Source organism: Ambystoma mexicanum, chromosome 5p (genome assembly GCF_040938575.1).
Source record: "Ambystoma mexicanum isolate Mex_15411 chromosome 5p, UKY_AmexF1_1, whole genome shotgun sequence".
In the NCBI taxonomy this organism is placed as follows: domain Eukaryota; kingdom Metazoa; phylum Chordata; class Amphibia; order Caudata; family Ambystomatidae; genus Ambystoma; species Ambystoma mexicanum.
The window spans coordinates 463,954,239-463,981,756 of record NC_090930.1 but is presented as its reverse complement, the minus strand read 5'-3'; positions in this window follow the sequence as shown (position 1 = coordinate 463,981,756).

Here is a 27,518-nt window from a genome sequence, read left to right as displayed (position 1 = left end):
CACAGCACGCAGACATTGGATAGTCTCCCGGGCCTCGGGAATACAATAGGTGAGCTAATGCGCTTCCCCTTGGGCAAGTTTTTTACGTGATCTCATCAATCGGCAACTAGTCATTGTGCTTACGTAATGACAGATTGCACATGTGAATTTGAATCATGACACAACGTACGGTTCTCTCTGTGTATGTAATATCACGACCCCCGGTAACACGCGATGGGGTCTAGCTAATGAATGTCCAGGTCTCTTGATGTGTTTCTAGGGCCAAACTCGTTTGAGTTGACCCTCTGCACAATTTCTAGCTAGGACTTTAAAATTATTTTAACTTTTGTGGTGTGCCTGCAGGCACTACAATTCCCATTGCCCCTTCATTAAGACCCAGAAATTTAGTTTTTATTTCTCCTAGGTTCCCAGGAATGCATTGTTGAAAATACTACCATTGGAAGAAAATGCCAGTGCTTGTGATCATTTAGGACCGCTACACGGGGGAATCCACCTTTAAGGGTAAGAGCGAGGTGATAAGTCAACATCGAATTTGTTTCTGGAGCCCCCATAGATTATGTTCCATCATTTGTCTAACACAGATACCCTCTGTATCTTCCTTTTTACCCCCTTGACCCGTTCACTCAATTGGACAGGTGGGGCCTCCTATTAACAGTCAAGACACACTGAATAATGAAGAAATAAGACCGCACACTAACCAGTGCTGGTCTACAACAGCCCTGATGAAAGTGGGGTAATAACCTTCACCACTGAAAACGATAGGCTAATGTTCTGTACCCTGGCATACAGAAGCGAAACAATAAGAATCGCAATCCAGGCTCCAGACTGATCCTCGCCAAAAAAAACAAGAGACAGGACCACAAATCTATCCGCTCTGGGAAGGGAGTGAAAGAATTTTCCATAACTCCTTACCCCAGAAAATAGGAGTTATCACCGAGCCAACTCGGTCCAGACACTCTTCTGAATTGTGTAATTAGTAAAACACATCATCTCTGTTCTTTGGCTCTTATTTTTTTCACCAGCCAACAACTGTTCTCTCTTTCTTTTGAACCCAATTAAAATAATGTTCTTTTTAAAGAAGAGCTGCATTCCATAGAATAGGTCGGAAATTCAGCTGACCATTGGGCATTATTGTAGACTCTTGCAGGAAAAGAATCGCAAGAAAGACGATGCTCGGAAAGGCGAAGAGTAAAAGTTAATACAGAAATAATTGTCCAAATATGCCATTGAAGGGGCAATGTTGACTAGTGTAGACAGATCGAATTCACAGCAGACTGCGAATATGCCGCAGGTGAATAACCAAAGGCAGTTTGTACAGGGCAATAATGGATTTGCTCCGCGGGGAAGGGGAGGATTTCGAGGAAGAGATTTTCAGAATAATCAAGGGAATTGGCAGAATAATCAGGGAAGCTTCCAGAATAATCAAGGTGGGTCTCAAAACATGCAGAATGACAGTCAAAATATGCAGGATGGGCAGATTAGAAGACCTCCTACATGGTGGACATGTGGTATGACAGGGCACTTTGGTCGTATGTGTAGAAGTCAATGGTTTGTGCAAAACGGACAATTTCTAAGAGGGGGGACTTCAAACCCACCTCTGTATTCTCAGCATAGTGGAGATGGGTAGCTCAGAATCAAACGATGCAGCAGCAACAAGCGCCGAGAGCCAAGCAAGGCTTGCAAACACAGCAGGCAGCAGTCAATCCGCCACAAGGGCAGTCGCAGCATTCGTCCATGCAGATTCAGCAGAGTACAAGCACACGACAGCTAATGACTCCTAGAGTAGGGGGTGTCACTGTTGATTGAGTAAATCCTTTTACAGGTAACGGAAAGAGGCTGTACCCGCAATAGGACAGTTCACTGGGAGACCTGATGTGTTCAATACTATCTGTGACGCCAAATCCTCATGAGGAACCAAGGGTAGATGTCAGTATAGGAGGCAAATCTTTTTTGTTTTTAGTAGACACAGGTGCAACACGCTCATGTATACGAGAGGGGGAATTTTCGATGTCTGGCAATGCCATGAATACTCGAGGTTTTACAGGAGCTACAAGTAGAGTTAATTTCACTGAAGAATTACCAGTCTCTATAGGAGAGTGTGACATGTCGGTGCCATTGCTATATTCAATGCAGACACCTGTTAACATATTGGGTTGAGATCTAATGACAAAGTTGAACATGACAATTTCTTTTACTAATCAAGGCATGGTGTGTTCAACACCAGGAATGCATTATTTAAACGTGAGCAAATTTATTATGGCATTTGCAGGACAAATGGCCATGCGGGGAATGCCTTTAGAACCAGAGGTTTTTCACTATGGAATACGCATAGTAGGCAGAACTATGAGAATACCTGATTAATTTTTGTTTAGACCAAAAATACCTATGCTTGAAGAAGAGGGATAAGATTTTCCCTTAGAGTTACAAGCAGCCATGGTGTGAGGTGAAATGGCTGTGCTTGATGGGAATGATGATGAGGGCAGACGATGGTGTGCAGTAATTGCCATCGGGGAAGGTTATAGATTGACTGATGTCACTGATGAGTATCTATTTGGAGATCATCCATCTGATCACGAAGTAATATTTGAAATGAGCATTACTTATTGGTTGAGAACAATCAAATGAGAATTTTGATGAAGATATGGCAAAAGTGCCAGTTTCATTGTGGACCACAGGCCCCTATGACGTAGGCCAGTTGAAGGGGGTTGGAGAAGTAAAAATTAAATTGAAACCAGGAGCAATTTTACCTCAAGCACTACAGTATCCCATGTCTCGTAAAGGCAGATGAAGGTATTTTAAGACAATTTCTGCCATGATGGGTCAGGGTATCTTAGTGATGTCAGAGTCACCCTGTAATACAGTGATTTATCCTGTGAAAAAGGGTAAAGGGGGGTCATGGAGGCTAATTCAAGATTTGAGGCCAATAAAGATTTTAGAGGGCGAGTTCCCTCTAGTTCCTAATCCTGCTACAATCTTATGTATATACCTGTTGAAGCACAATATTTCACTGTGATTGATTTGAAAAATGCATTTTTCTCAATCCCATTGCACAAAGACTAGCGGGATCTGGCGTCATTTACGTTCAGACAGATTAAATTAAAAAGCACGACATTACCTCAAGGGTATTGTGAGTCTCCATCGATTTTCAATAGAGTCCTCCAGATGGACTTAAACAATATTCATTTAGAAAATGTTGTGTTGCAATACGTAGATGACATTTTAGTTTGCAGCACTTCAGAAGAAGAGTGCAGACGCGATTCTGTTCAGCTGATGATTATACTTGCTGACAAAGGATATAAGGTTGACAAAGGGCCTCATTACAAATCGCCTGGTATGGAAACAACGGTGGCGGTAAACCCGCCGCCACTGTTGTTTCCATGCCGGGCGATCACAACTCCTGCAGGCGGGAGGTGATGTTCCCGCCAGGTCTGACCTGGCGGGTTTAACACCGCCTGCCTGCAGGCGGACGAGGAAACACCGGCAGCATTACGAGATGCTGCCGGTGTTTCCATGATCCCCATTCCCATTGAGTCCCATAGGATTCAATGGGAATGGGGATTAACACCATTCCGCCTCCGTGATTCCCGGGAAACCGGGGTTGTAATGCCCCAGTAATTCCGGGAATCACAGAGGCGGAATGGTAATATGAGTCCGGCGGTAACTAGGCGGTTTTACCGCTGCGGTTACCGCCGGACTCGTAATGAGGCCCAAAGAGAAGTTAGAGTATTGTCAACAGGAGGTGTTCTACATAGGCCAATTGATTTCACATGAAGGAAAGAAGGTCACTCCTGAAAGAGTTGAGGCTATTTTGTAGACCACAAAGCCGCAAACGGTAAAACACATGCAAAGATTTCTGGGTCTCTGTAATTATGTCAGAGTATGGGTCTTTGACTACAGTTCATATATAAGGCCTTTATTACAGGCTTTAAAGAAAGCACAGGCAACGCTAGAGAACATTGTGTGGACTGAGGAAATGGAGGAAGGGTTTGATGAGTTGAAAAAAACAATTTGCACAGCTCCAGTTTTAGGGATTCCTAATTATGCTGAGGAATTCTTTTTGTTTTCGTACACGGACGGTACTGTTATGACAGCAGTCCTTACGCAGAGAACCACATTGGAGTACAAGCCCCTTGCATATTACAGTGGGATTTTAGACCCAGTGATGAGAGGTCATTTTCTGTGTGAACAATCTTTGGCAGCCGCCACGTTCGCCATAAAGAAAGCTGCAAGAATAGTGATGGGATGCTCCATGACGTTATTCGTTGAACATGCACTGTTTGCCATTTTAGAGAAACCACAAGACACATTGACTTCCCAAAGGGCTTCTGCCTATGAAGTAGTCATATTGAATCCAGCAATCAAAATAGTTTGATGCAGAATAGTGAATCCTGCCATGTTTGTAGCTGAACCACTGGCAGTTCTATGATGAAATCCCTAGGATAAAAGAAAATGCTTTAGCAGGAGGAGAAATAGTTTTTATTGACAGTTCTTCAAGAATCGATCAGAATGATGGACAGAGATACACAGGTGCCGCTGTAATAAAGCACAGGGCCAATGGGGAATTTCAGAAGATGGTAAGTGCTCGACTACCGTCTCATTATTCAGCACAGGTTGCAGAGTTAGTGGCTCTGATTGTCACGCTCGAGAATCATGCAGACCAGGAAATAACAGTGTACAGTGACTATGCACATGTGACGTCAACGGTGCATGCAGGGTTAGCATGTTGGAAAAGGAGGGGCTACCTCCGAGCGGAGGGCATGCCAGTGCAGCATGCCTCCTTATTGGACAGGCTTATTAAGGCACTGCAACTCCCAGTAGCCATCGCAGTCGTTAAATGTGCAGCACATACTAAAAGGACAGACTTTATCTCATGCGGAAACCAAGCAGCAGACGATGAAGCAAAACTTGCTGCATGTTCAGAAAATGTTATGACATTTGATACGCCTGATGTAAATAAGAAAATGGTTGTAATGATGAACGTGTCTGAAGGATATAGTAATTTGTCAAAGACACAATTAATAGAGGTCCAGGGGGAAGCACCTCAAGATGAGAAGGATTTGTGGACACAAAGAGGGTGTTCTTTAAACCCCTCTGAAGCATTGTGGCGACAAGACAGCAATGGTAAATTGGTGATGCCTGTAGCCTTATTAAGGGTGGCGCTGGAAACCTGCGCACACAACTAGAGAGAACATCACTGCAACTATAGCAGAGGATTGGTTTGTACCAAATTTGTTAGAGCATGTTGTGTTCTATGTAGTGAACTGCATCGTGTGTCAAAAGTTCACGGCTGGGCATACACTGCACACAGTTAGGGGAGTTATTCCGAGACCCACTGGCCCCTTTCAGCATTTGCATATCGACTATGTTGACATGCTGCAAGTATGTAATGGATATAGATACATGATTGTAATAGTTTGTCCCTTTTCACGATGGATTGAGGCTGGTCGGTGTACACACCCAGACTCTACCTGTGCAGCAAAGTTCTTAGTGCGAGAAGTGTTTCCTAGATGGGCAGTATGTGAAGTAATGAGGTCAGGCAATGGCCCACATTTTGTGAATCAAACATTTGAGCAGGTCAGCTTGTTGCTTGGTATAAAGCACAGGTTTTCATCGGCCTATCACCCACAAGAAAATGGAATCTGTGAACGGCTCAACGGCTTGCTTAAAGAAAGGATAGCCAAGTTAAAGCTTACCTTGAAGAAATGGTGGTTGCATTGCCTACCACTGACATTATATGCATTGAGGACCCAACCAGGCTTGGACCACCATCTCAACCCCCATGAGGACACCCCTCACACCTCCATCCAGAGTTAGAAGTGATGCTCAGCCTACATCTGAACTGTTAGGAACGGAGCTAAGTGATTATCTTATGTGTATGAATTCAAGTATCTCTGTCATTTCAGGTCAGCTACGGTGAAAAGGGTGTGGGGCAGTACAGAACACAGAAGAAGATGCTTCAACAAATAGCATTCAAGAATTATGTCTTCCCAAACTATTCCCCGGAGATGCGGTCCTAATCCGCAATTAAACAAAGAAGTGGCACGAGCCCAGATTTTACAGCCCTTTCATTGTGGAGACGTCACGACGTCTGCAGTCAGAGTGCAAGGCGGACGCACTTGGACTTTTCTAGGTGACGTATAAATCTATGCTGGAGAGACCCCTTCACTCCCGCACCTTTTGGAAGCAAGCATCGAGGAAGAACCTCAGCAAATGCAGACAAGGCCTATGACGAGGAAGAAGGACGCAGAGGCTGTCAAATAAAAGAAAATATTTAATTGGACTGTGGCTTCGTTTGGGACACTCTTTTGGCCACTTATGAAAGAGTTAAGGGAAGCTGATTCAAACACTCTGTACAGTCATTTTAGGGTTAAGGGAAGATCTTTTTTCTCTTACAGCCACAGGAGTTTGTTGCCTTTGGACTGAGGCATGCTTAAGCCTTGATAAGAAGAAATAAATGCCAAGTTGTGGGCTCATTTTTGACAATTGGAAGAGAGTGTAGTACCCTGATTCATTCCTCACTGAGTTCCTGTTTGGATTTGCCTATGGTGATTCCCAATGACAACGTTTCACAGATTATATTTGAAGTTTTTCTCTTTATATAGCGCACATACCCTGCAAGATCCTCACAGCAATCATCGAACAAATTCTGAAGCTGCCAGAGTATAGTGGGGAAAGGACAAATGCTCCTATCAGCTGATGACACGCACAAACTGGTCAATGTGGTCTTCTATCGTCTGATTGAAGAATACCTGCATCTTGTTGGAAGACGCACTGATGTGCATACATTCCTAAGGGATCCGAGAAACAATGCAGCACTAAACGAAATCTTGAGAAGTATCATATCACAATTGAGTACCTATTCTGAGAAAACTCAGAGATCAGAGTGAACCTTTCCTTTGAGGGACAGATCGAGAGGTTGCTGGTCAGACAGAACTTTTGTTTCATGCAGAAAGAAATTCATCATGTCATCTGGTCTAAGACAGATTCAAGGAATCGACTGGGAACTGGTATAGGTCGTTGAACTTATCTAGACTTACTGAAGTCAGTTTTCTTCTTGCTGGAGAGGCATCCACATTTCGTCTGGTTAAAGACTGGTTCCAGGAATACATTGAGAGTTTGTTTTTGGTATCCAGTAAGCAGACAGCTGATCGAGGATAAGTTGCCAAGCCAGGATAGCAGCTTTCAGAAGTAGTACATAATGCTGCTGTATTAAAGTTATTTTTTTCCTTCCTTAGGCAATAAAGATGGGAAGTGTTACTAGTAACATCATTATGCCAGATGCAGAGAGACATCCACGTTGTCAGCAAAGTCGATGCTGCAAAATATCCTATCTGTGTATTATTTACCCTTGCATTTTGTTCATAATCATACTGCTTTCACTCACAGTATGTACATGGGGCTAAGACTCCTGTGAATCTTCCTGAGCAGAAGGAAGGTACAAGATCATGGATGAAGATCATGATCGATGTCAAATCAGTATGGAAAGCCAAAGACCTGATGGATGAAGAAATCAAAGACTTTGTGAAGGCCAGTATTCATGCACCTGAGGGGACGAAGTTCCTGTATCCAAAGAATCATAAGAAGTATGAAGGAAGATGGATCTATTGCTGTCCAAATGGACAATGCATGCTCATGACATGGAACAAGGATGAGCATGTGCAAACAGCAGGATGTCTGAAGGGTGTCATAAAGGCATGGATCCCAAAGAAACTTTTTTTCAGACCTGAATGCCTGGATGTGAAGGATGATGTGAGAGTGGTCGATAAATCGTCCAGAGGGGGGAGGTTTGTAGAGGAGGAGCCAAGTACCCCCACCGCAACCTTTCCGTCCCTTTTGCCTATATGTTGGAAACCAGAGTATGTGACATACACGGAGCAGTTGAAACGACAAAGGCCAAAAGGAATCCTAGAGGCAAGATTCCCATTGAGGAAACCATACCTGCATATGAAGAAATATGATGGTTTTTTAAATGAGATTCCCGAAGAAGCAGAGCAAATAAATGGTAAGGAAGAATGGTGACGTCACCAATTGTCGCCAATCATCACCAAGTAAACATCACACAGAGCTGAACTGACGTACCTAGAAGATATGCAGAGCTCAGAGAATGCAGATATTCTATAAGGCATCAAGAAAGTATCAAGTATAAGTGACATCTTGGGATCAAGGTGAAGAAGCTTATGCCACAGAAACAGATGAAGAGATGAAGCTATGTTACACGTGTACAGATGCAAAAGAAACGCAAGCAGACAAAGTAATCTTGAGGCTAGCTTTATAGTGAATAGATTGCGGCAAGCGCCAATATATATATATATATATATTGGATACAAATCGTGTGAAAGAACAGAACTCCCGTTCAGAAGGCATGACCAAAACAAGGAAGACGTCAAGGGCCTATTAGAAAATAGTATTAAAAAGCACTATAAACTTGATTCCATGGTCTCCAGTCACGTGGAAGGATGAAGTTGGATGAACGAGATGGTCACACCTACGCACGAGGGGAGAGCGTGCTTTCACTCCCTGAGTTTCTCAGAGCTAAGTACACTCTCAAGGACGAGCTTCAAAGCCTAATTGACAGTAGGCCACTGAGGTGATGATGGATTGATATGCTAATTGGTGGAAAGCAATGGTTAAAGTGAGCTCACCAGCGCCTGGATGGTCAGCCTGTATGCTGCTAGACGTAGATGGATAAGTACTAACGGAGATTAGAGTGCCCCAACAATTGTAGAGGACCGCGTAATTAGGGGTCCTATAGTTGCGTAAACCAATGGGACGTTGTGCATTTAGTGACGTTCATAGTGGTCATTTTTAGGGGAGGGCTTAGTTGCCCCACCTGATGTTAATTAACCAATCACATATTCACACTTTTTTAGATTAGTATGGATCATATACTTAGATGTTCACTCAGAGCCAATCATCCATACTCATAGGTTTTTGTTGCTTGCCACGTAGGATGGTGTTAGTAAACACATAGGTTAACGTCATTGATGACAAGTTTTATGTATGAAATCTCAGTTTTTCTAGAATGCATTGAATAAGAGGATCGAGCAAATTCGTTGATGTTCGTTGTACTCCCTCTTTTAGATAATTGATATTAAAACAGTTTTTCTTTTACCAACTATCTGAGTCATTTTGATTATTGATGTATGAATAAGAATCTGCATCCCGTCCATCTCCAGGGTAATTGCTACTCATCTTAAAGGGCTGGGTTATCCAGTTCAGGACCAGTTGAGGTTAGTTTAGTTTCTGTTAAGAAAACCACTGACAATCACCCTAGCTAGTTTTGTTAAGTAGGGATGCCACATAGTATAGGGAGAGATAGCATGTCTTTTTATTTGTGTAATAAAGAAGGCAGAAATGTCTTATCAGGGTCCTTCCTTTATCTGACCCACCACAGTTGCTACTGGATCACATTAAAACCCCTTCTGAGAGTATACCCTTCCTTCTGCCCACGTTACCACAAAAAGCAAAAGAGGTATATCTCTTAGCTTATGATTTGGATCATTGTTACATTTTTAGAAGTGTGCGGGCTGAGTAGGCAGTTTGGCTGCTACTCATCCTTGTACCATTGCAGTCATTTCTACACAGGTGTACACTATGCTTTTGGCATGGAGTTTAATGTAAGGGGGTTCTGGTTATCATATAACTCTTTCTGAGATGGAATTAACTGCATCATTTTATTAATAAAAAATAAAAAGAGCTAGGGCTTCTATACCCGTGCCTGATGTCAATCCCTCATAGTTGGCATCTGAATTGTCAATTACAAAAATTCTAATGACCATTGCAATGCTCCTCAATCTGAATTCTGTAGCCGTAACTCTACTAAAATGGCCCTGACGATGCCTCTGACTTTCTGACTTATGCTCACCACTGTAAGCTCTCTCCATTTTCATCATTCTGGATCTCCATACTGCCTTTGATACTGTTGGCCTCCCTTCTATCCCGCTAACCTCCATTAACCTTGGAATTTAGGACAGCACTCTCATGGATTGCTGCATTCCTTGCTTGTCATTGCATCTCCATTTCCTCGAACACAGGACCCTCTAATTTGACATCTTTCCAGTGGGAATACCCAAGGCCCACTACTTTTCAAACTTTACACCTCCTCTTTCGAGACACTCATCTCCTCTTTTGAATTCTTCTATCACCTTTTCGCTGATGTGTAAAATGCTGGCGGCGATAACACAGCATACGCTGCATCTCAGCTATCATGTAGAGTAAGGGAGCAGTGGGGTTTGCCTTTTATCCAAAGCCAATTAGTATTTGATTTGCTGTACACACATTCGGGAAAAGCTAAAGCTAAACTACAAGTCCCAGAATACAAACCACTGATGAATGACAGACATGCTATGGGACCACCTCTCAATACTTAAAGCTTTGTTGGAATGTCGTCCCCTTGCTGTAGATCTATCAGGCTATCCAATGCCAAGTATGAGATATTCCACCCTTCAGATGCACATCAAACTTCAAGCCTGCTGCTTGTAGTTCTTCATTTCTACTGGGAAAATTAAACTAACTATAGGAGCAAGATGTTTAGACTATTGTTGTAGGATATGCTTAACAAGTACAAAAACAAAGCTAAAATGGGGAGGTTTATTAAAAGACCTGTGTCTGTGAAATGCTAGAGGAACTGGGGGAAAGTGAATACAATTCTGGTAGAAAATATTATCTAGTATTGCATACCTTGAGGAAGAAAAATGAAACTGTTATTGCTATTCATATTAGACATACATATGTAAGACATATGCAGTCCCAATCAGTTTTCTCTTGCCTTCGTCAGGACAAATACAAATGTGCAATGCCACATGTGTCTTATGTATATGTCTTACTTTACCCAAAGTTGTGGTCGGAACCCAGATGTGTCAACGGATGGTTGGTTCACGTTAATATCAAAGCAGCTTTTGACCTAGTCGACAGGGGCCTTTTGCGGCATAAGCTTACCAAATGGGGGATCCCCGCTGGGTTGTTGCGTTTGATCTTTGGCCTGTATGATCAATCCAGAATAAGGGTAAGGCTGGATATGGAAGGTACGCTCTCTAGAGAGATTCCGACTAATAAGGGGCTGAGGCTGGGGTGCATCCTTACCTCCTGCCTCTTTCATTTATACCTATCAGACATAGATGAAAGTGTAGATCCACTAGCATTCGCTCCCCCCAAGCCCTCTCATATGAGGCTCATTTGGTTGGCTTATGTTGATGATCTTTTGGTGTTTGATCAGTCCGCGATAGGTCTTCAGCGGTTGATCCAAGCATTCAAACTATAAGCTGAGGAGAATTTGTTGGTTATTAATCATTCTGAAACGAAAATCCCTCAATTCAGGCTATCATATAGGCTCACTTCTTATGTCTGGAAGCTGGGTCAAGACAAACTTGAGGTTGTAGATAGCATGATATACTTGGGGTTCCCTGAGCTTGCCTATCCAAATAAACAAACCATAAAGGAATATCTTTTTGGTAGGTTGTAGGGTTTATCCACCCAGATGTGTAAAATCAAGTCTGCTGTGTGTTTAGGTGAATCCCGACTGCCGACCTGCCGGGAAATACTGCTGCATTGTGCTGACTACCAACCATGGAGACTGGAACTATAGTCTCTTTTCACTATTGATCTAAGGAGCAGGAGGCTGTGCTTAAGAATGCCCAACAGCGCTGAGAGCACGGTGTATGCTGTGTGTTTAGGTTATTGCCAACCTGCCGGGAAATGTTGTCCTGACTATGGACCATGGAGACTGGAAGTATAGTCTTTATTCACTTTTCATCTAAGAAGCAGGAGGCTCTGCTTAAGAACGCCCACTAGCACAGAGCGTGCAGTGTGCGCTGTGTGTTTAGGTGTTTCAGTGGAGCAGGTGGTCAGGTCTGGCCTCGCTCCGAATTCTGCACGCTTGACCTTTGAATCAGCGGCTTCTGTACTGTAAATATATTTGGGCAACAGATTTACTCCAAAAATCTTTCTTGATCGTGCTTGTCAAATGAAGCTCCCCGGAAATGAACAGATATGATCTGAGAAACCGGGCGATTCCTCATTTGTTTGTTCTTAACACTCGGAAACTTGTGTCTAAACATGTGACTGGACTTCTGTTGTGATATAGATTTGACTACTGTGTTGAAAATGCAGGGAAACCCTGTACTCTAGACCAGGGTATTACCATAGCAATGTATACTGAAAAATTATCCAGAGGACTCTATTCAAGTGTTGCATAACCAAAATATTTATTTAACTTGATACAAAATTTGACAATGACAATTTATCATGTGTAAATCACCACTATAAATCACATTTAGATTGCAGATAAAATAACATTTAAAACAGTGCAGAGGGCCAACCTCATGTCTGCACTGAACAATTAAATAATTCGTCCAACACACATCCTCATACATACTACACATACAAAAGTGCATTCGCATACATTTTTTTATGAAAAACATTCAAATGGTGACATAAGGAACATTTCATGAACTTTGACAAATTGGGGAAATGTCGTCAAATTCTGGAATGGATTTTGATAACAATTGCAATTTCTTGATCACATCTCCAACAAATTTTGGTTTCTGAGCGGTTTCGACCTGTTGGAATTATTTAATCCACGTCTTCATTAGAGAATCCAAATTGTATACTAAAACAAGGTATACACGAATTAACATTAATACCAAGCACAATTAAACTAATCAAGACAAGATCTTTTAAATAGAAATCCACAACAGACAGAATAAGACTAAACTAATTCATGCATGGGCATAAAAGAAATTATCCAATCCAAATCACACATGCCTGGGTGCACCCATAATTATTAGAACAGTGCCCCAGGTTTCCATGTACCTGTGGGTTAGTGAGACCAAGAAACACCTGTGTCCTAAAGAGGTGGGTGGCTGAGACCAGAGATATAGATTAAAAGTAGAGCATGAGTGAGACCGAAGGGGGAGTGGTGAGTGATCACTTGGACGTTGACATGGCCACTGATCCGATAACCGGTCTTCAAATATTTGCTTATTCCCAAAGGAAAGACATGAGTGGGGGGCAGCTACCAAGGGTCTTGTCAACAAAATCACTGCACAACCTATTGTTTGACCCTTACTTATCACTCACATCCCCTGCTTTGAAACAAGAGCGCTACCATGCTTTTTATCATGTTTCCACTCAAATCTTGAATTCAAAAGCGAGTGATCAACACAAATCAACCCTGTCGGTTCATTCGGCTCCTCAAACTGGGGCTGAGGGTTTTAACTTTGGCGGGGAGCAATGTCATTCTTTTACATTCCAGGACATAACTGCAGGTGCCCAAGGTAGTGACTCCCTTCACCTTCTGCCCCCCTGCAATAGAGTACCTGCAGAGGATTCTGAGCTCTCTGTGAAAGCAGGGAACTGGCCTAGACAAGGATCTGCAAATTACTCTTTCCTCGGCCTCTTGACTGAAAGTAGGGAAATCTTAAAAGAAATAACTGACCTTGACCTACCTACTAGCTTCAGTGACGAAGGAGTCTGGCAGCAGGGTTCATTGCCAAAGCAGCTAAATATTTCTGAGGGAGAAAGGACAAGGCAGCAAAATCTTTCTTCGTCATCTCTAAAGACCTTGCAGCTACTGAAATGTGCCTGGGCTACTGAAGGTCCGCGTACATCCAATGAGACTGCCATCCAACTGACCTATAGGGAGGATGCCCGGAGTGTGAAATAGTAGAATAGAGGGGGTGCTGCTTGCAACCCCTTTTTGAGGCAGCTACACATTGTTTTGAGAGAACCAGGGGGGTCGGGTTAAAAATCAATCTCCTGTCGATCCTGGTATTCTCCTAATGTCACAGGAGTTGGTTGAGGGGAAGGGAGATGTTGTTTGCCTGGATACTCCTCCCGAGGGTTTAGCTGCCGGTGAGCTGGGGAATTTTCCAATCTTTAACACGGGTGGAGTTAGGAAAAAGAAGGGCAAACAAATTGTGCATGAGCCATTACAGCTAAATTTGAAAAAATCAAAAAAACAAAAAAGACTCAGAAGAACATGGACAGAAGATTTCTGCGTATCTTTACCACTCCCCAAGCGTCTTACCAGCTCCATCCCACTAATGCGAGTCAAAATAAGTCTTTGCGTAAGAAAGGGAAAACAGGAAATATGATGATCATCCAGGTGAACTAGAAGGGATAACTGTGATGCTGGAAATGCATTGGAGGAACAGTGCCTCCATGTCCTTGTCCTGTACTCCCTTATCATGTGTGTTCTCTGTTGTTTTCTGCACAGGAGTTCATGTAGGACTCCTGGCAGTGCAGCTCTTCCTCTTTTTGGTTGTAATGAACAGACCCTTGGGATACCCTTATGGCATCCATGGGTGGGGGTACAATCCTGTACCCCTAGTGTATGATTTTGGGCACCTGTGTGTGGCCCACAGAGCAGTGTATGGACTGGTGGCAACTCCATGCTGAATTTGAATTTGAATATCCTCCATTTTGGGATACCCAGGCCCTGCCATAGGAATCAGTGGATTTCTGATAGGAGACAAGATGGCCACTGTGGCCTCTTGGTTTCTATTGCCTGTTACCTTGTTTTCCCAAAGTCCTGGGAAGCCCTGACTCTGTCCCTTCCCCTGACTGGCTGTTGTGTGGAAGAACCATACATGGTATTGTGGGGAAGTCCAGGCCAGGCTGGCTGGAGCCTTCCCAGTGACTGTATGCTGTGGGTACACCGTTGGAGTGGGACCTGGGTGAATGGAGTGTATGACCAATATGCACTTCATGTTATGGGTGTCTGGTATCTGTGTGTGTGACACAAAGAATGAGACAGCCCTGCCCAAAATGGTATGAATGCAGTGTGGTGTGCTGAAAGGCTGGGTGCTTGCCCCAATCCACATTCCTTGTTGTGAATGTCTAGGTGGAAGTGAATGGCCTGAATGCCCTGTGAGCCTCATTGGCTGCCTGCATGAATGCCCTTCTGAATGATTGGCTGCCTGAGCTTGGCTCAGCAGTGTGAATGAGAGACAGAACAGTATATCTGGGGACCTCTCACTTACCAGAATTGTTCAGGAGCTAAAGTTGAAACTTGAAGCTGCTTATCGTTGAAGCCCAGCTGAGGAAGAATTGCTGCTGCTTTCCTTCCACCCAATCCGAAAGCTGTTGAGTCTGTCGAGGACTGATCCAAGAGAGGACCTGCTTAGGAGACCTCTCCCCGAGCTACGAGGGAACATAGTGCAGAAAGCTAATCTTCATCAAGGCACCCTGCAAGCCAGTCCCGAAAGACTGTCGAATGGAGACGTGGTCCGCCGAGGAATGCTAAAGTGAAGCACTGGGACATCGAAGTCCATCGTCATCGACCAAGGTTCGGAGGTTTGCCATAACCGATGGAAGCCTGTCGAGTCGTGCTGCCCAGAATTGAGGACAGCTTGCCGCCGTGCTGCTTGACGGCCGGAGCCGCAATGCTGCAACCTTTGCCTACATTTTAAATGAAGGACTCCCTTGTCATCACCATCGACTGCTTTGTCCCGTCGGAGAAAGTCAAGGTTGTTGACGAGCCGAGGAGAATCGACTGGTGGGATTCCCGCCACCCGAAGTCCACAAGGGCACAGACCAACGAAGATCCGAAAGCCAGCCGTGGTCGAGTCCCGACCGTCAATGCCAACGCTGACAACCCGACGCTGGGCCTACGTTCTTTATTGACCTGCTTTGCAGCAACAAACTTTTGTCATTGAGGTGCACCGCATGCCTCATCTTCCCAAGGTGTCAAAGACCGATCGTCGACGAGCACCGCGAAGTTCAAAGCTACTCTCTCGATGACAGTGTTCACATTTTCTTCGAGGAATCTCGACACCCTGTGGCTCCAGCTTTAAAGGGAGTTCACCCACGAGGGTCTGTCGACAAACCGTCGAAGAAACTCTGCAAAACTCAGGTACATTGGAGTAGTAGAACATTTTAGCAGGAAACAAGACTCTTTTAAACATATATGGACTGGGCTTGTTGATACATTTTTTACAGGTTACCCATGTGGGGGATCCTCACAAAGAACTGTGTCTTGGGTAGGGACAAAGTATTCTGCCATTGTTTAACCTAACATGTCTTCCTTCCTATGTCTGATGTTGATTCACTTTACTATTTGATTTGTATGCCATTGGAAACTGTCAGCAGTTGGTGCATTTTAAAGGAGTCAAGCATGAACTGTGGTATCACATAGACATTGTACATATTTACCATGTTAGATTTGCCATAGCACAAAGTGTGTTATTGATTGTGTATATATATTTCGACCTTATTTATATAAAGAACTGTGTTATCACATAACATAGTGTGTGGACATTCCTTTGTGGGGGCTTGGGGACTACACTGTATCACCACCTGAGAGCTTAAGCCTTGGTTCCTCGTCCATTGCTACCACAATAGAGAACCTTGGCTGGGGTGCTCTGTGCTTCTACTCTGCCATATAGAGGGCAGGAGTACAGATACCCCCCCTCCAGTCTTCACAGTAACACAGGCCCCTCTTGAGTGATTCCTGTTATTGATTCTAGTGAAGATGGGAACCGGGCAGGGCTGACGGATCAGGGGGTTTATAATGGGTCGAATCATGGCAACCCTATAGCAAATGCTCACCCGCCTTTCTCTTTGCCTGTTGAAAGATTTATAGATAGCATTAGAACTACAGAAGCCGTGAGGATGGTCCCCGTTTGGTCTGCACATGATCGGCAGCCCTCAGAAATGGGTCTTACTGCTAGAAACTCTGGGACCAAGTGTGTGCCATCATTTCTTTTTTTTTACTTACTTTATTAAGTAAACAGAGCACACAGCATGTAACTTCACAGTGACATTTGTTAAGATTTACACGTGCTTCCATTCAAACAGTGCAGTCCCTTAGCCCCCCAAAACCCCAGAGACATGACGGGTCACTGATAACGTTTGTAGAGCGAGGATTTTGTGAGCGCCCGTGAGCAATCTGGCACGGGGCACCAACTTAAGTTACTTGTAGATGTTAAGGAAGGGAGACCATTCAATTTATCTACTTGGGGTGAATTCATGAATTCATGAAGGGCCCCTGTGATATTCTCAATCTCATATTCTGGGCCCTAGTTGTTTCTGATGGGAGGGTCTGCACTTTCCACTTTATCGTAAGGCATACCCTGCCCGCCAGCAAGAGAAAGTGTGGAATGTGCGGGAGCCCCGACCATCGGCCCTCCAGTTCTTAGAGTCTGAATAGTACGTGTCTTGGGTTGTAGTCACGTTCCACGCCCTCAATTTGTTTGATCCAGGCCAGGACCTCCTTCCAAAATGCCTGAACTTTCGGGCAGGACCACCACATGTGCCAATAGTCTGCTTGTTCACCGCATCCCCTCCAAGGTAGAGGGCTTGATTGCCTGAACATTTTGGAGAGGTGCTTGGGGTCATAGTTCCATCTTTGTAGGCGTTTTAGGCCATGCAGCTTATATTGCGCCGGGATGGAGGTTTTATGGGTGGATTAGCAAATGCGTTTCCAGAGATCCATGCGGATCGGGAGGCCCAAGTCTTTCTCCCACCTCTTCATGAGGGCTTTGTCTGTGTTCGTTTGGTTGTTTAGGAGGGTCTTGTACGTCTGGGGGATGAGGCCCCTTGGCTCTGATGGGTTTGTAGCCCTGCTTCTAGTTCCTGGAGTGAGATGTATGAGTCTCCTTTTACCATTTGTCCCACCCTTTCCAGCACTGCTTCATACCACTCCTGGAAGCGCTGTGGATCCTGGTTCTCGTTTCTGATGGGTAGGCGCAGATGTGGCTCATAGGCAAGGGCCAAGTCGTGAGTCCCTTCATTTCTCCTTTGTCCGACCAGAGTTTCAGGAACAGGCCCAGCTTTGGCTGGGAATGATGATGGGAATGATGATTTTGGGGCCCAAAGCCACTCCGCCAGAGTTATTGGTCGTAGAAGATGATTTTCAATTTCCACCCATTGTTTATTTTTATCCCCTCTCAGGTGGAGCACTAGGGTCCTGAATTGGGTTTCCCGATAGTAGGTGTAACTGTCTGGCAGGCCCACCCCCTCCCTCCTCCTTGTCACGTGTTAGGGTGCTGTAGGCTATCCATTGTTTCTTCCCTAGCCACAGGAACTTGGTGAGTTTGGCTTTAAGTACAGTGAAGCGATTCCCCGGAATGTATATTGGGAGCATTTGGTATTGGTAGAGGACCTTAGGGAGAATCGCCATCTTGATTGCATTGAGGTGGCCCAGCCGGGATATTGTCAAATTTGCCCATCTATCTAAGTCCTCAGTTAGCTCCAACATGAGGGGCGGGATAGTGGCCTCATAAAGGTCCTTTACTTCTCTTGTGATGTTGATGCCCAGGTATTTTAGAGGTGTGCCGGGCGACTGGTATTCCCCCAGTGGTCAGGCATTCTTCGGTGGAGTCGCTCGGGTTGTTGCAAGGGAAAAGAGTAGATTTCTCAGTGTTAACCTTCAGGCCTGCCCATTCGCTGTATTCCCTTATGGTTTGCAATACTATAGGTATGGAGTCTGATGGGTTGGCCAATTATAGGAGCATATCGTCGGCGAACATTGCCAGTTTATATTCACAATCCCCCACCTTAATCCCTTCAATGGTTGGGTCCTTCCTGATCGGGTTCCCCAGGGGTTCTATGGATAAGGCATAGAAGAGGGGGGAGAGTGGGCATCCTTGTCTGGTTCCCCTTGTGAGGGTGAATTCCCTTGATGCTCTGCCATTGTCTACCACCCTTCCCTTTGGGGCCCTGTATACTGCTCAAATCCCTTTTATGAACCGTTCTCCAAAGCCCATGTTCTTCAGTGTGGCCCAGAGGTACTCCCATTCCACCCGATCAAAGGCCTTTTCAGGATCCAAACTGAGCAGGCACTGACCCTCTTCCTTTCCCCTCGAGTGTTCCATGATGTGCAGGGTTTTGCGCATTACATCTGCCCCTTCTCTCCCTTTTATAAAGCCAATCTGGTCTTGGTGGTTCAGGCGAGGCATGATTCCTTCCATGCGTGTTGCCAGGGCTCTCGTGTAGATCTTCGCGTCTGTGTTTAGGAGCGATATCGGGCGGTATGACTTGTAGCAAGTAGGGTCTTTCCCCACTTTGGGGATGACTACTATGTGCGTTTTTTTGAAGGATGGAGGGGCTTGGCCAGACTCTTGTATGTGGTTGAATAGTTTGGTCATGTGGGGGACCAAGGTCCCTGTGAACTGCTTATAGAAACCCATTGTGTATCCGTCCTCCCCTGCTGCCCCTCCCAGGGGAAGCCTATTTATTTCCACCTTTACTTCTTCTGGAGAGAAGGGGGACTCAAGAAAAGCCAGTTCCGCTTGGGATAGTTGTGTCACCCCTGCACTGGCAATATAATCTTGCATCTCTGTTTCTCCCCTGCAGCCTTCGGTTGAGTAGAGATCTTCATAGTATTCTGCAAAGTGGTCGGCTGTTTCACCCGGGGAAGGGGCCAAGTCACCTTTCTCTTTCCTAACTCTCTCAACCCATCTCTCGGCCCTCTGGTCTCTCAATCTGGAGGCTAGGATTTTATCTGCCTTGTCTCTCTTTTCGTAAAATATTTTCTTTAGGAATTTCAGTTTACGTATTGTGTCCCCAACTCCCAGCGTGCATAGGTCATCCCTTGTTTGTTTAAGTGTTCTAAGGTGTTCCTCTCGATAAGCCCTCTGAGAGTGAAGTCTATCTTCAAGGTTTTTAATTTCTATACCCAATTTCTCCTCCTGTAGCCTCTGCTCCTGTTTCTTTTTGGCTTCTTCCCTCGTCAGGGTGCCCCTCTATGTGGCTTGACCCGTCTCCCATAGTGTTGTACCAACCACCTCACTGTTGTCATTGATCAGGAAGTACTCTTCAATTGCAGCGTTGAGTTCCCCTGCGAAGAGCGTGTCCCACCAGAGGTACTTGTTGCAGCACCACTTACGGTCCCGTCCACATATGCCCTCCATGTCTAGGGTCATGGTCACCATATCATGGTCCGACCATACCACTGCCCGGATTTTGCTGTCCCTTATTCGTGAGTGGTACTCCCTGCTGGTTAGTAAATAGTCAATTCTAGTAAAGGTAGCGTGGATACTGGATCTGAATGTGTACCCCTTTTTGTCGGGGTGCTGAGCCCTCCAGACATCTTGCAGGCCCCTATCTGTCAGGCTTTTCTAAAATCCCCCCCCCCCACAGGGAGGGTCCCTTGTGGTCAGCCCTCGTGGCTTGTCTATCCATTTGTGGGTCCGCCCAGGTGTGAAAATCCCCTCCTATTATGGTGAGCCCTTTACTTTTCACCACAATGATGGCCGGGCTTCTTCGTTGAAAATGCTCTGTCCCTGTTTGGGGGTGTATATGTTACGCTCACCATGTATCCACAGGGACGCCACCCAGCTGGGTTACTCGCTGGTATGCTTCAGCTTTGCCCTGATGTGGTCTGCGGGGAAGGTTCTGCCTTGTGGTAGAATTAGGCGTGCTCTCCGTCCTGTTTTCTTTGCAGGGGCGCGTTGTCTTTCATGGGCGAGTGCAGTCCAGTTACTTCACTGACGCCGGCCCGTTTGATATTGTTCAGGTAGGTCTTATTGCTGTTCTTTAGTTTTGTTGCTATCCTGCATGCCTTTCTTTGTTTAAAATGTCTCTTTTTTCTCCCTTAGGTATGCAGAGCTTCAGCACGGCGAACCGGCTTGGTTCAGCCCTGCTGGTAAATGATGGCGCATTAAGAGTGCTATGATGCGGTAAGCGCTATGCGCAGCACTGCAAAGTCTTGCCTTTGCTAACCTGTGTTTTCCTTCCCTGTAGGTTGCGGTGTTCTTCAGCACGAGTGGAGTGTCTGGAGTGGTGCCAGCCGAGAGGCGACCAGCCAGGTAAGCCTTTTGAGCAGTTCGTAATTTGTAAATGTCTCTACAGCTTTCTTTAATGTTGCATCTATCTTCCTCTTTCAGGTCGTTCTGTCCGGGAGGCGTGCAGATTCGAGGAAGCTGTTCTCAGTAGCTGCAAGTGTTTAAAGATGAAGACTGTAGGTAAGATGCTGCTGCTAATGATGTTCCTTTTGTCTCCTTGCAGGTTCTGCTTCTCCGAGGTTCGAGGGAATAGCTGGACACGGTGAGCGTCACGTTGCAAGCTGCAAAGTAACAAGAAGCATGTTCTGCAGTCAGGGTGTGGTTTATATAGCCCAGGTAAAGTAGTACCAGGGAAAGTAGTTCCAGGCCTGCCACACCCAAAACACTAGACCGCATAGATTGGTTCTTAGGAACCAAGCTATGTGGATGCCTCCATGTTGGCTGACAATACAATAAAGTAGTTCCCGAGCACATTGTTGTTCATGGTGTATGAGCCCCATGAGGGCTTTTGAAGAGGATGCCAGGCTCTAGAGGCCTGAGGCCTGACTCCGCCTGGCCAATGGGTTTGCCAGAGGGGGTTTTGGGCGAGGGTCGTGACAGTATACTCCTGCTAAGGTGACCACGGTTCCCTCCCAACTTCCCTGTACCAAATGAAGCCTACCTTCCATCAGTGCTTGGACCTCGGGATTCCCCAACCGGACTCACTTGTGTAATATTAGCCCTACCCCCCCCTTCTTCTACTCGACGGATGCCCAGTACGTTTGTCCCACTCCCCCCGTCCCCCTCAGTGGCCTCTTTTCCACTGCTTTCAGCTCTTGGATAAAGAGCATGTCGAGCAATGCCCTTTTGTATTCCCTCCTCACCAGCGACCTTTTGGTTGGAGAGTTCAGCCCCTTGAAATTTAATGTTCCCACCCTTAGGAGAGAGCTCCCTAACGTATGTTGTACTTTTCCTTCCATTGCTAGGTTGGGTCCCTGATATCCACTCCTCCTTCCTTTGGCTCTACTGCTTCCCATCCACGTGTTCCCCCTCTTTTTGTATCTTTTGAACATGAGCCCCTCTGTCTCTGCCCCCCCCCTTAGTAACTAAGAACATGATTAACAAAATGTGACCATGGTCGTGAACCCACTTCGTAACTTGAGACGCCCTACTTAAACTGAGGGCTACTAGTTTGTGAGATCTCCCCCATCAGGGGATCCTTCATTCTTTCCCTTTGTCTTTCACCTTTACCTTTTGGGGTCTTTTCCTAAGGTTGCTTCAATGACCCCTTCTGGGTCATGGTGGCTTTGATGGCGACCGGGAGCTCAATTTCACATACTTTCTTCCTACGTTACTTTTCTTGCGCTTCTGGGGGTGAGCTTCCATTTTGAAGGTCGTTGTGGAGCGGGCCCCTTGTGGGCCTGTTGGGTCCCTTGTTTCTGTAGCCTCCCGTAAGATGTTGTAACACTTGCTTTGCTTCTCCCGGTGTGGTGACTCTATAGTCTTCTCCCTTTACCTCAAATGTCACTGCAAAGGGGTAGCCCCATCTATAATTTTTTCCTTGCTCCGTAAACCATGCAGTGAGTGGTCTACATTCCCTTCTGCACCCCAACGTGAAGCTTGACAGATCTTTGTACATCTTTATGGTCGAGCCTTGGTATTCGATGACTTGTGCCTGTTTCGCCCTGAGGAGGATTTGTTTTCTCCTTGTATTGCAGGAATGTCACCGCTACGGAGCGTGGGCCACCACTGAACGCTCTCCCTCCTCTGTGGGCTCTTTCAATCTGCACTGTTTACCTCTCTCTGCATGAAAGAGGAGGTTTACAATGTCCTGGACTTTCTTCTCGACCTAGGCCGGGGTCTCTCCATCTGTCTCCTCCAGGCCAATTATTCTTATGTTCGATCTCCTTTCTCTGTTCTCCAGGTCGTCCATTTTTTGGGTGAGCTATTCTTCTCTTAACTCGATATCTGTCATTCTTGCATTCAATTTAATTTCCATGAGATCAACGTTGACCTGGTTGTGCTCCAGGTTTTCCACTTTTCCTTCTATTTTCTCTACTTTTCCTTGTAGTTCTGAAATGGGAGTTTGAATGTCGGAATGCAGGGCTCTAATTTCCGCCATTACCCTCGCTATGTCCTCTTTGGTGGATGCGTCATTCATACTGGGGCCTGCGTTGGGGGGGGCCCTTGCTTGGTGGACCTCTTCCCTCCTCTACTGTTGTAGTACTTCCAGACCTCTTGGGTGGGGGCCTTGCAGTGGCCACCTCTCTCCCTCTTGCGTCCCTATAGTGATACTTAGTGGGTCGTCCCTTGGGACTTTCAATATCAGCCGGGTCTTAGTTCTGGAGGTTTGCCTGTTTGCGTGATGCTGCTGCCCTTCGGGTATAAGTGAGGTTAGGTGGCTCTTCCATGGGGCACCCCTTACAGGGAGCTTCTTCTCGAGCCTCCTTGTCTATGAGGCTTGAACCGTGGGTGAACGTGAAGTCTTACCTCTCCTAGTGGCTCTGCTCGTGCTGCTTAGGGGCCTGGTCAAGGGTGATGCCCCTTTTTCTTTTAGGTCCTCACTATCAAGCTGGGGATTGGTTGGTTGTAGGGGTCCGCACCCCTCTTTTGGTAACTCACAGATCTCCTCTCCCCTCCACTATTCCCATCGAGTCTGTGCATTTTAGGGTTTCTGGGGGGCTTTGCTGCACGTACTGCTCCGTCCCACAATGGGCGCCGGCCCCTTTCTGGGTTTCTCCTTCTTAGCCCTTCTGCTTGCGTGTGTCGGCACAGCCATGTGGCCTGGGCTAATATGCCTTCTGTATCTTCCCGGGAGGCTTGTCCCTCCTCTGCTCTTGCCATCGTGTGTCGTGTCCTGCCAAGCCGCGTTGGGGCCTGTCTGCTAGACCTGCTCTGAATCTGCTTGTGGGAGGAAGCGGATTCCATTTGCTTCCCTTTATGCCCCCCATGGATCGGGACTGTTTATAGTTCAGGGGCAGCGTGCTTGGTGAGGTCCTCCCGCTCCTCATCTTATTGCAGGTTCCCCTCTTTGTGCTGGTCTGGTGAGGGTGGGCTAGGCGTGGCTGCGGATGCCTCCCCCCTCCCATTCTGCAGGATACACGAGATCCCGCTTGGTCTGCTTCACCCTGCTTTCGCATACTACGCCACGCCGGGGGGCTGCTGTTGCGGGCCACCAATCTGCCTCCCCTTCTATTGTGTCCCCAGCGTCTCTCTGTTCTCGTTCACTGAGACAGGGTCGCTGTCATCCTCACCCGTATGCTCTGTTGTTGGTATGGGTCTCGTCGGCTGGGCTCCTCCCGCCTGCACTTCCATCCTGCTTCAGCTCCAGGAAGCGGGACTCCCTTCTGGATTCTCCCTGCAGGACACCTCTCCGGCGCTGCTGTGTGGCGTCTCCCTCCTGCTTATTCGGAGGCCTCCACCTCGCGGGTTGCGGCAGTACACCTCCCCCACTTCGGACGCATTTGGTGCCCAAGACGGCCACATGACTCCATCCAGGTCCCGGAGGGGGTTGGCTGCTTTGATGTTTCAGTGGTTCTTCCCTGTTCCTTTGCTTCAATTCTCATACCCCTTGCTTTCCTCCTACTTTTCAAATTCATCGCCCCCAATATTCAAGCTTTCTGGGCCTGGAATATGCTCAACTTCATTTCTTTTATCCCCCTGGTGCGAGGAGGCGAGCTCCAGGTAGCCATTGCCATCCGCGACCCCTAGTGGTCTATGTGCCATCATTTTTAACGATGTAGTTAAGGAAAAAACAGATTGCGCAGAGAAGTGTGGGTGAGATGTCAACTGTTTCTAGGACTGAGGTACTGAATTTGTCCCTTGTCCTAGAATGGTCCTTAGTGGATTGCATGAGTATTATACTAAATAGATCTTGTGTTTTGAAACTGCTAAAAAATGTACCCTAACTTTCACACATTACCTCGACAGACATGGTCCAGGTTAAATTTTGCAATAACTTAAAGCTGGACATGGTGATATTACATTTTGCCTCTTGCATGGTTACGGATCAGGTTCTTCTGGCGACAGTTCAATTGAATGTAAAATCAGGAGAAAAATCTGAGAAGGTCATGTTTCAATCTGTTGAACCCCAATCTTCTTCAAATGACTAATGGGCTCTCCACTATCTCCCTCTATTAACAATAAAACGGTCTACTGATGGGCTACGGTGTAGACATATTGTTGACCACTTAGTAGACAATGTGGATTAAAAAAATGGTATGGACTGGAGTTGGGTGGCGGCTTCCTTGAAAGCTCGTAAACATTAACTACCAATACCTTTGTTGGGATTAACATCCAGTAAACTCGCCTTAACCTCATGGAACTCCAGGGAATTTACAAACTTGTCAGTTTCTGATTTTGTGATTTTGGTTGGATTTACTGTGCATTCAGGAATCATGGTTTCTAGAACCCCTGGTTCAAGATGTGTATGAGTATTTTCTCAACCCGGCCTGTATGTGGGAAAGGGCTAGACCCACGTCAGGACTGCTCTTTGCTATTCATAACAACATTGCTATGACAGCAGCAATTTTTGTGCAGCCAAATTCTTTTGTACAGGCAGTGGAATTGGCATGGGAGAGAAACGTATACCCTGAGATGAGGCACACGCTAATCCTGACCCTTTACTGGAACCCGAATGTGATCACACAATTTGTATTTTCTGATTCGATTGAGAAAATAATGTATGCATGGCAAATCAGGAGAAACATCAGCTCAATCATTATTTGTAATTGTAATTGGTTATTTATAATGTGCTTAATACCCAGAGGTTTCTAAGCGCGGACCGGGGATCGAATCTGTGTGGCTCTGCGTTGTCTTGTTTCCAAGGCGATCGCATCGCGCCTGAGCTATCCTCCAGAGATTTGAAAGCGATCTGCATTACACAAACTGAGCAATTGATGCCTGGTAATAATAATTCTGATGTTTGGGCCTGTGGTATTGTGTGGATGGAACTGATGGAGGCATGGGGGTGAACATCGTTAATGGCAGGGTCCCCGGAGATACTCCAGTCAATTGCATATGGCATAGAGGAGAATCAGAGTATTATTGATTATTATTTTGTGTTGGGAGACATTTATCAAGATGTATCCTCTATGTCTGTAGCAACGCCAGCTTGGAATAATCACAATCCACTCTCGATGAAATGGTGTATTAAAAAATTGGGCTCTGACCGTGTATCTTATCCAGCAGAGTTAAAGGTTAATAATGGAAGGAATAGGGTAGTTTGGAATGGTGCCAATTTCCAGAGGTTTTATTATGTTCTAAAATAAGTATACCAGCCAGGAGAACTTGAAGTTATTCTGACTAAGGTACTTGATCAGATGCTTTGGGATCAAATGTATGCACTTATACCCTGTCAACATCTAAGATATAGGTTTGCTCACAGACATAACTATGACCCTGAGATCCAACAAAAGAAGAGGGAGCTCAGGAGACAGTTATGTCCGAGCAGTGGTTTGAAGGATGAGGAGAAAAGATCTGCAGAACGTGCTTACGGGCAAATGATGAAGAGTCGGCGACATGTAATGTTATCGAAAGACGCCCAGAAAATGTAATCTTTAATTGCATCGCAAGACTAAGGTCTTTTTTGGCATCTGATTAATAACACCATTAATCCATCCTCCCACGTTCAAATTAACCCAATTGGAGAACAGGGGTGGATTGACAATTTTAGTGCTGTCTATAAACAGGTAGCTGGAGAGGAGCAAGCACATCAGGGACTACCGTCAGGAGTATGACACCTGAATTTTTCAGAGGAATAGATCTTTGAAATTATCGTTCATAGTAAAGATTCAAGAGCGCCAGGCCCTGACGGCCTATCTAACATGGTCCTGAAACTGGAACCAACGTTATGGGCCAGGGTTTTGGGGACTATCTGGAGTTTTGCCTTCTTGCCAATTGCCAAAATCCTGGTCTGAATCAATTCTGGTTCCAATTCACAAAAAAAGGGCCCTGTTCCATGCCATGCAATTACAGGCCAATTGCTTTACTAGATAACCCCTCAAAGATGTTTGCTTCCCTGATTCTTCAGGATTTGTCTTTATGGGCGAGGAGTGCGGGCAGACTGGACCCGTTCCATATGGGGTTTCCGGAATGGGACCGGTACCCATACTAATGTCTTCCTGCTTGGTCTCTTGAAACGGGAAGCCATGGTGAAGTCAAAACCTGTTTATGTAGCATTGATTGACTTCTTGGCTTTCGACAGTATTGATAGACAACTCCCGTGGAATAAGACACAGGTAGTATAGCTCAGTGGCAATGTGCTTTTCTTGGAAGCAAGACAACACAGAGCAACATGGGTTTGAATCCCACGTCCGCTCTTCGGTATTAAACGCGTTATTAGAAGAATGTATTGCGTTATCTACATGGGCTTGCCCCGAACATCTACTTGGGTTAAATGTGGCCTTGCAGTCGAACATATTAGTGAAGGTTCACCTAAATGGCCAGGATAAACTATCAATTACCATTGCAGCTATCCGCGGCCTTAAGCAAAGCTGCATTCTGTCTCCCCTACTTTTCAGTTTGTTTATTTCAGACATCAATGAAATGTTTGAGAAGGTCTGTTGTTTTTCCCCTCACATAGCTGTCTCCCAATTACATTATCTCCTTCACGCAGACGATCTGGCTCTGTTTAACTTTACAAATTAACAAGGGGGGTCCTGGGAGTCCCTCTGCCAGACATTAGTCCTGGTTGCGAGAGACTTACCCAGAGTCTTTAGCTCACTATCTTTCACAGAGAAGAAATATCCCAAACATATCAGTCTTTGTCCTGCCCTGGGGCAGTCCAGCACCGAAATGCTAGGCAATTCTTCT